This window comes from Perognathus longimembris, chromosome 5 (genome assembly GCF_023159225.1).
Source record: "Perognathus longimembris pacificus isolate PPM17 chromosome 5, ASM2315922v1, whole genome shotgun sequence".
Lineage (NCBI taxonomy): Eukaryota > Metazoa > Chordata > Mammalia > Rodentia > Heteromyidae > Perognathus > Perognathus longimembris.
The window spans coordinates 823,544-833,991 of record NC_063165.1 but is presented as its reverse complement, the minus strand read 5'-3'; the positions used below and the strand labels follow the sequence as shown (position 1 = coordinate 833,991).

General features: G+C 58.3%; 1 long non-coding RNA gene across 1 annotated transcript; it reads left to right on the top strand.

Annotated features, from left to right (window-relative positions):
• The first annotated feature begins 1,815 nt into the window (after positions 1-1,815).
• LOC125351385 lies at positions 1,816-8,053 on the top strand. Its single transcript, XR_007210940.1, has 3 exons — positions 1,816-2,044; positions 7,299-7,383; positions 7,646-8,053. It is a non-coding gene; the product is annotated as an uncharacterized LOC125351385 (long non-coding RNA).
• The last annotated feature ends 2,395 nt before the right edge of the window (positions 8,054-10,448 follow it).

Below are 10,448 nucleotides of genomic sequence, written 5' to 3'. Positions count from 1 at the left end.
TTAAGGACAGTTTTATAGGTGCCAACATAAAAGTGCCTTCTGCCTACATCGTGAGCTTGTGTGGTTTGCTTGTGTCCCCAGTAAAGCTGAGAAAATCCAAGGAATTGGGGCCAATCTGACTTAGTGACTTGATTTTTCAGTGGGACTGTGGTGCTGCCTTTTGCCTCAAATCCTGCCAGGAGTTGAGAATGCTAAGTGCGGGCAGAGCACCCTGGTGGCCCAGCGGGAGCTCACAGTGCAGCGAGCCTTACCCCCGGCCTGGGGGACCAGGAGGCCCCGATGCAGTGTGCCTCTCCGGGCTCTTTGTGTCTGGTTTAAAGCAGAGCTCTGTGCAGATGGCTGGCTCCTCTGCCGGCTGAGTGAAGACAGCCCCCCCCCCAGCAGGGGGGCAGAGGCCCGTGTGGACTGGTGGGGTGACCAGCGTTGACCCCCAGCACACAAATAGAAATAGATGCTCTTTTCCTTCGTCACGTTTTTAATTTTTCAAATGGGCCTCTCTCTTGCTCCTGTTGCCAGGTTCAGTCGGCTGCAGGGCCAAGGAAGGCTGGCAGGCTCCCAGAGAGGCAGCTCAACCTCCAGTGTAAGGCAGACCCTTCCCCCCCCCCCCATCTCCCAGCCACCTCCTTCCAGAAAAAACCAGGGCCAGCCTAATCAGATTGGCGGCTCCCTGTTCAGCACTAATCAGATTGCTTTGCCCACCAGCTCCTGTCAGGCAGACCTGCAGATTCCCAGATGTGTGCCTTCCTCCCTGTCTGGTGTGCGGGGGGCCTGGGCTCCCGGACTCCAGCCTGGCTCCGAGGTTTGCCTTAATGGGATTTGTTTGGGGTGAGATCCGGCTGACTACTGCCTGTGACCTTGAGAACATAATTCGTCCTCTTTGGGCCCAAACTCCTAAGTCCTGGGGACGACAGGTTCCCTTTTCCCTTCCCTGCTCGGCCTCCCTGGACGCTGCTGTAATGACCCCTACGTGGAGGTTACAGGTCTTACGTGGCCCTGCTGCTTTGTCTTCATGCCTAGTGTGAGCTGGGTAGCGGTGCCAAGGTCAAAACCACAACAGACCTGCGGATCACTACCTGGGCAGAGAATTGTAGAGCAGTATGGTGGAGCACAAACGGCATGATGCTAGCTCTGCGCTGGGCTTCCCGTGCCAACGTCATGACTGGTCCAGAACGGCCTGCGTAAGGCCGGTGGAGTGCCCCTTCCGTGCGGCCGGGCCCAGCCCTGTGGCACACAGAGCTCTCGGAGCTGCTGGAGTGCTCTTCCTGGGGGTCCTTGGGCGCAGCCATAGGGCCTGGCCCACCGCGGGGGCAGTGGGGAGCTCTGCCCTGTGCCAGGCACCGTGCCAAGGCTTCTGTGTGGGACTTGCGTCATCTTCCCAGCAGCACTGAGAGGGGAAGCTATAATTATCTCCACTCTGCACAAGAGGAATTGGTCTGAGAGGGAGCAGGGCTGCTCTGATGTCCCCCGGGGGGGGGGGGTAGGAGGGCGGCTGTGAAGGGGGCGGGTGGGGGGAGCTCCCCGCTGTCTTCTTTACCCCCCACCGCAGGTACACGGGGCAGCCGGGTTCAGCCTCTTCAGCAAGCCGTCGGTTCCCCGCGTCTCCCTGCCATTGGTTCACATGGATGTGTCCCCGTCCGTATCCCCAGCATGCGTCTGTGACTTGACTTTCTAAAGCTGTACCATAAATATGCCTCTCTCAAGGCAATGGCTCCCGCTTTAGCAGTCTGAAATTCTTTTTTCATTTTTTTATTTATTCCGCAAAAGTGCCTGCAATTCTTGTCTGTGCCTCGTCTAATAATTCCCCTTGCCTTTGCGGGTCTGGCTTGCGATGGTTTCTAGTCTGCAGTCTGTGGAGAAGAGCAGACTCTTAGGCACCTGCATCTATTTCCCAGCACCTTTGCTCGGCTCTCCGTCTCTCGTCTCTCCTGGGGACCCTGGGGCGTGGCCCCCGCCTGCCGAAGGCCAGGCCCCTGCCCCCTTCCCCACGCGGTTCCAGGCAGGCACTGAGAGCGCAGCCTGGCTGTACCTTCCTTGGGAACAGCAAGTGAGAGTCACACGTTTTTAAATTTCCATCTTCTTATCAGAGACAAAAGAAGAAGCCTCCACACACCTGGCACTTGTCAGGTGCTGGGGCTTGGGGGGGCCGGGGCGGAGGGTGGCGTGCGTGGGTAGCTCGTGGGAGCGCGCGTGTTGTGGGTGTGCGTGTTGTGACCTGTGTGGGCCGGCCCCGCCGGCTTCACCCCGCCGGCAGGAGCCACGCTGGCTGGGCACGGGCTCCGGCCCTGGCCCCACGTGGCACTGGGTCCCCACCCTCGTGCCGGTTACCCTCCCCTGGTCCTGGCCTCTCCACGAGGCGGGCGGGGGGCCGGCCCCCCGGTGGAGCGGCTCACCTTCCTCTGTGGGGCCCGGCTCTCGGCCTGGGGCGTCACTTCATGCCTGTAGCCCATGGGTGTTGTTTCCCCGTTGTGAGTTTGGTTTGGTTTGTTTTTTCTCTTCCATCTCCTATCGCTTTATAAATGATAATGCTCCCACCATCAACAGTGCGCACAGCCGGTGACTCTCTGGCGAAAACAACCACCTGCCCTCTCACCTGTGAGAACTAACACCCCCGGGCGCGGAGGGTGCGCGTGACCCCACGGGACACGTGCGGGCCCCATGTGTGTCGTGATGACTGGGATCTCCTCCGCTTCCCCGGGGAAACGGAGAACACGGACTCTGAAGACGGTCTCCCACCTGTAAGCTCCCTGAAGAATCCCCCGCCCACCACAGGCACGGGAGGTGCAGAGCCCCATCCTCCAGAAGCAACTCTGCCCGGGTTGCCCCGGTGTGCTCCACACACCTCCGGGACCCTCGAGCTCAGGAGGGCGCCGCGGGAGACCCGGAACACGTTTGGTCCACGCTGCTCTATGTTGCACGCCTCACCGACGTTGGTTACAGGGCTGTGGCTCCCCCTGCGTGTGTGGTGGGGGTGAGGCAAGGGCCCCATGAGTGCTGTGGAATGGAGGGGCACAGGGGCACGGGGGCAGAAAGATTCCAGAGGCTCCTGTGCAGCCCAGTCCTGGCCTTGGCATGCACGGGGGGCGGGGGGAGGGCGGGGAGGATGGGAGACCATCGACCCAGGATGCGGCAGGTCATCAAGGAGAGGCAGGTGCAGGCGGAACGTGCAGCTCCAGGCCCGGGTCCCCTGTGGGAGGTCCGCTGGGTGCCCCATGGCCCAGGCACGCCCGTCACTCCCTGCCTCGGCGTGTCCCCTGGCTCTGCTGAGCTGGTCCACCCGGGACGTGTGACTGGTGAGGGGAGCTCCGTCACCTGCGACTTCCACAGCTGATTTGCATGTTCAGCACAGAGCTGCTGTCAGATCTCGGCCCTGCTCACTGCATGAGTGTTGCTTGGTGGCTCCATTAGCTAATTAGGCCTCTTGTTGTCCTTCATTTGTGGAGAGAGAAGTTGGCTGGGTTCTCCAGGCTTCCACGAGTCAGCGTCGCTCTCGTCCCTTGTCTTCCTCCTTTCTAGGTCTTCTCCCTTCCTCTCCTCCCAGACCACTCGTGGCGACTCTTGCCTTGCTTGAGGAAGAGCTCAGCTCCAGCCCTGTGCTGAGGGGCTGGAGGTCAGCCAGTGCCAGGGTCCTCTGGGGGCTGCGGGAGTCTTGGGGCCTGTTCTGAACGACACCTCCTTACTCAGGGCTCCCACGTTCCCAAGTCACCCACCTGCAGGTGTGGGGACCATGGGCCCCCCGTGCCCTGCAGAGCCAGTCACCTTACGGTCCCCCTGAGTCCCACTGGAGGCCTAGGGACACAGGTGAGAGGCGAAGTCTGAGGAGTTGCACCTGGTCAGTAACACTTGTAGTTGACCTGGGTTTCGTTTCCAGCCTCTTCTGGCTGGGGATGACTTGGAATAGCCTCCATGCAGTGCAGGGCATATGCACTATTCCTGCCTTCCTGCACTCAAGGACGTGTGCACACGCACGCACGCACGCACGCACCTGCCTTGGGCACACACCTCTGGGAGACCTCCCCCTCCCTGGCCCTCCCCACCCTCCGCCCCACCCTGTGAGGACCGGGGCCCCTGTGTCCCGCGCTCCTGGCCCTGCTCTTCTTGCAGAGCTCGGCTGTGACCTGGTGGCTGTGGCTCTGACATCCTCCAGTGATTTGGCCCCCTGGGGCATCTGTGCCAACCCTTCCTGCAGGATGACTTTCTAAGTGACCAGCAGATCAGCAGCAGCAGGGTGAAAGCCTGACCTCGGGGAAAGGGACAGGGCTGTCCCAGTGAAAGAAACTTCCAGAATCGTGTGTCGAGGGCCAGGCTCCACATGCAGCTCACACAGGCCCGTGTCACCAGTGGCCACTGTGTGTGATGCCCCTCAGGACAGCAGAGCCCTCTGCTCTGGCAGCTCCTTGCAGCTCCCGGCGGGGTCACGCCCCAGAGGCCTTCCCAGGCCCCAGGTCACCCGGGGGGCTCAGGAACAGGCCACTGACCCCTGGTGCTCTGCACCAAGCTTCCAGGCCCTGGGCCACAAGGCTGCCCAGCTGGCCTGCACCTCCCACTGGGGAGTCATTTGCACCTTTTTACCAGGAAGTAGGAACAGCTGCGCCGGAGCCCTGGGGATTCACAGCCTCAGAACATCAGCAAGCACGGAGGATGTGCATTTGGGCACGAGAACCTTCCGCTCTTGCCAAGCACCATGGCATTAGGGCCAGGCTGGCCCCCTGGAGGGCGCACACCGCGCCCAGCGCCAGACACCGCAGCGCCTGCAGGGACCCGGGAGTCCTGTGAGCAAGGGCGTTTCTGTCCACATGGGTGCTTCCTTCCAGAAATACATGAGAAACTGTTTCCCAACGGTGTTCATAGACCGGCCAGCGTGTTACTATCCCACAGGAAACGTTTTATTCAATCTAAAATTCCTGGTCCTTTTCTTGTCTTGAGCCTGGGGGTGGCCAGGGGAGCTCGGCGATTTCAGGGTGGAACCCAGGGAGTGGGGACAGCCGGGCCGTGTGCACCAGCTGTGGAGGTCTGGCAAGGCAGGCAGGGGGCTGCCGCATGGCCCTGTGGGGATGCAGGGCTGGGGTCCCCGTCTCCCAGAGCTGCTTCCCTGTGACACCAGAACGGCTTGCGTTGGGACCTGGGACCCGGTGAGCGGTGGCCGCCCAGGGTGCACGCCTGGTTGTGTCTCAGCAGTTCGGGCTCTTGGTTGACCCAAAGTGACCGCGTTCATGTTGACCCCCCTTGCGCCCTACCCACCCCCACTGGCTCTAATTATCCGATGTTGACAACCGTGCTCAACAACATGTACTTCAGGCCTCTTCTGAACGGGGAGCAGAAGGGAATCCTGCCCTTGGACAGAGCCCAGGGACTTCTCCATCTGCCCTGGCCTCCTTCCTGCCCAGGGAGTGGCAGGTTTGGCCCAGGCCATCCTGCTGAGTCCCCGCCTCCCAAACTTCACCCTCAAGGGGTAACAAGAGAGCTTCTTGGGAAGCGGCCAGAGGCGAGCCCCTGTCTGTGGGGCACTTAGGCAGCCCTGCTCTTGTTGAGGACTAGAGGAGGGAACCGTGAACAATGGGCATGGCTGCTTGAGAAGCCAACAGTCTTGTTCTAGAGCGTCCTTTAGAGCCCATCTCTGTGCCATCGGCATCTTCCCGGTTGAGGATGTGGTCCCAGGGAGCCAGGCACAGAGCCTGGACCTCAGCTCCGGCCGTGAGCACGGCTCTCGTTTCTCCCTCATCCGCTCACTCATCTGTCACCTTCTAGAACTCCCAGGGGTGTGCACTGGGGCAGGCACACCCCAAATAGGGACCAGCTCAAGCACCTTGCCCCTGGCTGGCGCTGTCCTCCAAGGCTGACGGACTCGGTCTCCTGCCCTGGTGACCCCTTTGCACACCCCTGATATTGTCCAGGCCGGTTCTCTGCCAGTTGAGGAAAAAAACAGCAAAGCATTGGGAGTAAACAGGGTAGGTTTATTTAGAAGCCAAAGGAAAGAACGAGTTAGGTGAGTATTCTGAAGAGAGGGGGTGCCCTGGGTTGGGTACCCCAGTCCCTTCTCCCAGGGGCCCCCATGTTGCTTCCCCTCTTCCCCACCCCCACCCAGAAGTTTCCTCCGACCAGATCCTGCCTCTGAGCACTAGGATGAGGCAGGCTTGTGCCTTCCGGAAGTTCCCTGCAAGGGGAGCCCACCCTCCCCTCTACGCCTTCTGGAAGTAGTTCCCGATGAGGGGGGCATCCCCCCCATTCTCCTACCTTCTAGAAGTTCTCTCCCACTAGACCCTGCCTCAGAGCATGCGGCCCTGGCCTGGCTCAGAGCCTTCTGGAAGTTCCTGCTGAAAGCACCCACCCCAGAAGACCACAGGCACACAGTCACGTACAGCACAGGGCTGTACTGTCATCAGGGCTGACAAGGCCACCTCCCTCACATGAGAGGGGGAAATGGCGCCCGTCTTGGTTCAGGGCATCTTATACCGTGGGGACTAGAGGCTGGAGGCACTGCCCCTGCACAGCTGGTCGAGGGCCATAGGCAGGGCGGGGTTTGGGTGTATGTGGGGGGAGGGGGGGTGGCAGGAGAGCTGGGCTTGAGGTCACGCGCACCACGACCTCCAGGCTCGGTCAGAAAGGACCTCAGGTAAGCCGGGGACGGAGCTCAGGCCTGCGGCCCTGGCCACTGGAAGGCAGACGTTCGGTCTCGACCCACACTGTGGCCGGGAGCCGAGGAGGCCGCAGCAGGCCGTCTGGCCAGGGCACAGAGCGAGCGGACCGCAGGAAGGGCGGCGGGTGGCCCACCTGCTCAAGGTGCCAGTGAGAGGCCTCGCCCAGGAACCACCCGGCATGAGAGGGACGGCCTGGGAGGCCATGGCAAAGTGGGTTAGGAAGGAAGTAGGACGTTGGGGTCGAAGACTGTCTTTTTTTTTTTTTTTTTGGTCAGTCCTGGGGCTTGAACCCAGGGCCCGGGCGCTGTCCCTGAGCTCCTCAGCTCTAGTATAGCACTCCGCTGCTTGAGCCACAGCGCCACTTCCGGTTTTCTGGTGGTAAATTGGAGATAGGAGTCTCATGGACTTTCCTGCCCGGGCTGGCGTTGGGCCTCCATCCTCAGAACTCAGCCTCCTGCGTAGCTAGGATGACAGACGTGAGGCACCAGCTCCTTACCCCAGGACGCAGCGCTAGAAAAATGAGACCAGACAGAATTCATAGAGATGGGCAGAGACAGAGAAGGAACACAAGCTGCTGTTTCTGGGAAGATCAATCATAGTTTAGAACACATTTCAGCTTTCATATTAAGTAATTTGATGCCCCAATACCACATTTCTTTCCAGTTAAAAACAGACTTGTGATGACTACTGTAACCAATTTGATTTGACAAGTATTTGGAAAACTAGTTGAATTCCTTTCACAAGGGAAGTAAGATTCTTAAGCTGATTTTCCTCTTTCCTTTTTTAAAATTAAGTTGGTCTGAAGCTAGTTCATATGTGCATGATACATTTTAAACAGGGCAGTGTTTAAAACTAGAGATGTAAGTTTCTCTCTATCCTAGCTCAAACATTGTAGCCACAACATGGAGTATTCTTTCAGCAAATGTATGTACAAGGCTTGGCCCTTATTTGGTGGAGTTTCCAGAGTCTTAGGTTTTTTCAAGACAGCATAATTTTCCTGGGCTTCTCAGGAGCAACTTCTCCTCTGCCAGTGGACCCCTCAGAGGCCTTCAACCAAATCCTGACCCCCAAGTCTGCTCTGATGGCCAAGGAACAGAAGTCCCAAAGAGGACTGGAGCCCTCTCTTCCTCTTCCAGAGGCCTCACAATCCTTAGTGATGGACCTTCCGCGGTTGACTCTGAACTCAAGCACCAGCCTCCCCATCTGCTTGGCCATAAGTTCAAGCCCAATCCCCCAGCACAAGGAGAGAAAGGCTCTTCAGGCTGGCCAATGCCACCTTTCTGAAGGCTAGGATACAGAGAGTGTTAGTGAGGCCGAAAAAACTGGCACACTTGACATCTATGCTTAAAAGTAGATATTCGCAGATACAAGGGCTTCTGGAGGACCTCCCGAAAGCACTTCCGCAGACTGTGACCCAGGCATCCCCTTCAGTCCGTCTGTAACGCCGTCTGTGTCACGCTTTGGATGTGAGATGTCCCCAGAAGGTCTTTGTAGAGACCTTGTTGCAATGCAGCGGTTCAGAGATGGGGCTCTGTTTCTGGTTGTGCTCTTCCCAAATGCATCTGCCATCAGATACCCATGTCCTGAGCACAGTGGGGCGGCGCTTACCCCTGATGAGGGGTTGGACACCTGCCAATTGTAAAGCCACACCAGGGCTTGAATTGAGGGCCTCTTATTTCAGAATTCTCTCTGAATTCAGACTCTTACCTCACTTGGGTTTTTCATTCAAGGCTGATGCTCTACCACTTGAGCCACACCCCACTTCCAGCTTTTTGAAGCTGAGTTTTCCTGGGCTGGCCTTGAACTACAGTCCTCAGATGTCAGCCTTCTGAGTAGCTAGGATGTCAGGTGGGAGCCACCAGCACCTGGCTCACATAACAGTCTTGCAGAGCTCCTGCCTGTTCCCAGCTCTGCCCGCTCTCCGTCCTGCCGCCCTCTTATACGGTGACATCTGTGACGGGTCTTCTGTCGAACACAGTCTTATAATCAATATCTTTTCACGAAGCATGGTTCTTCCACACTTGATCTAAACCTACGACAATGTTGTTGGCTCTCCCTTCTTTTTTCCCTTCCAACTCAATTCTTTTTTTTTAAAATTAGCTTACGTTAAATGGGGGATTTCATTGTTACATTTCCATACATGTTTACAGTATTTTCTAGCCAATCTTACCCCTTCTATCATTATCCAGTCCCTCTTTCTAAAGCAATTTTAAGAAGTTTCATTGTTCTGTTTTCATAATTGCAAAAATCGGCTTTATCCATCATCCTCCTAGAGAGATTTTTCTTTACTCCGGGTTCATCCTATCTGAGCCTGCCAATCATAAATTACTACTCTCTCAGCTGTCCTCTTCAGGATTGTACTGTATCTAGGACACTTTAAGTCTGGCATGAGTCACTCCTGTCAAGCTTCCCAGACACTCTAGAACTAAGACCTCTGTCATTGCTCATGCACACGTGTACACATACAGACACACATGCACACAGGTGTGCATGCACACCGCACACTAGGTGTTCTTATGTGCCGATCCTATTGTGACTTAATCCCCGGCTGCACTGTCTCCTGCACCACTGTCCCTGCAGGACCTGCTTTTGCCATGTCTTCACCCCTTCCTGCTTTCTCCTCCACCTCGCCCCAACCCTGGCTGCCTGCCTGGCTAGAAGAGGCCCCTTCTTCAGAGCAGTCTCTGTTGATGGCACCCTGCAGGTCTCGGCAGCTGCTCTTCCCTCCTTGACCTTGGTTGGTTTTGTCTCTCTTGCTTTTGGTGGTTTTGGATTGGAGGGAGTCGAGCGGGCCAGAGTCCACCAGTATCGCCTATGGAAATGGCTCTTCAAGGACTGATGTTCTCAGCCCCAGGGCAGCACCCAGGGAGGGAGATCTGACTCACTGGCTGCAGATGAGGACAGCGGAATGGCCTCTCTCTGCTCCTGGTCCTTCCTGAGCTGAGACCTGGTCTTTTGCCCTCAGAGCTGTAGGCCTGCCCAGGGACACAGGCCTGCATTGGAACATCATCTTGGGTTCCTTTCTTCCACTGGGCCTTGGTCCTGAAACTTCTCATTGTTGTTTTCAAACAGATATTTAACTAGCTCTCCCCAAGTCTCCAGGCTTGGCAGGCAGGCTGGCCAGCCCTGAGGGAACAGGGCCCACCCATGGAAACAGATGTATCAATGGTTTGTTGCTGGTCCCTGTCAGCTCTGTGCTCATATGTGCATACGTGTCTGTGCATGGGATGTGTGCACATGAATAGGCCTGTGATCTGTGCACACTAGCCAGCGGACGTGCGTGCCTCTCTCCAGTCCTGGCTGTGCTCGGGGCAGTGTGCAGTGTACCTGTGTCCCCTCAGCCTGGACTCCGGGTGAGCTCTGATGAGGGAGGAGCAGCGGCCTATGTGACGGTGGAGCCGCTTCCAGGGCAGAGGACCTTAGTGGCCAGCAGGGTCCCCCCCACAGCCTGTCCCTCAGTGCTACAGGGGTCCCCCCCCACGGCCCATCCCTCAGTGCTGCAGGGGTCCCCCAACCCCGTCCCTCAGTGCTGCAGGGGTCCCCCCCACGGCCCATCCCTCAGTGCTGCAGGGGTTCCCCCCACAGCCCGGCCCTCAGTGCTGCAGGGGTCCCCCCCACGGCCCATCCCTCAGTGCTGCAGGGGTCCCCCAACCCCGTCCCTCAGTGCTGCAGGGGTCCCCCCCACGGCCCGTCCCTCAGTGCTGCAGGGGTCCCCCCCACGGCCCGGCCCTCAGTGCTGCAGGGGTCCCTCCACCCCGTCCCTCAGTGCTGCAGGGGTCCCCCCCACGGCCCATCCCTCAGTGCTGCAGGGGT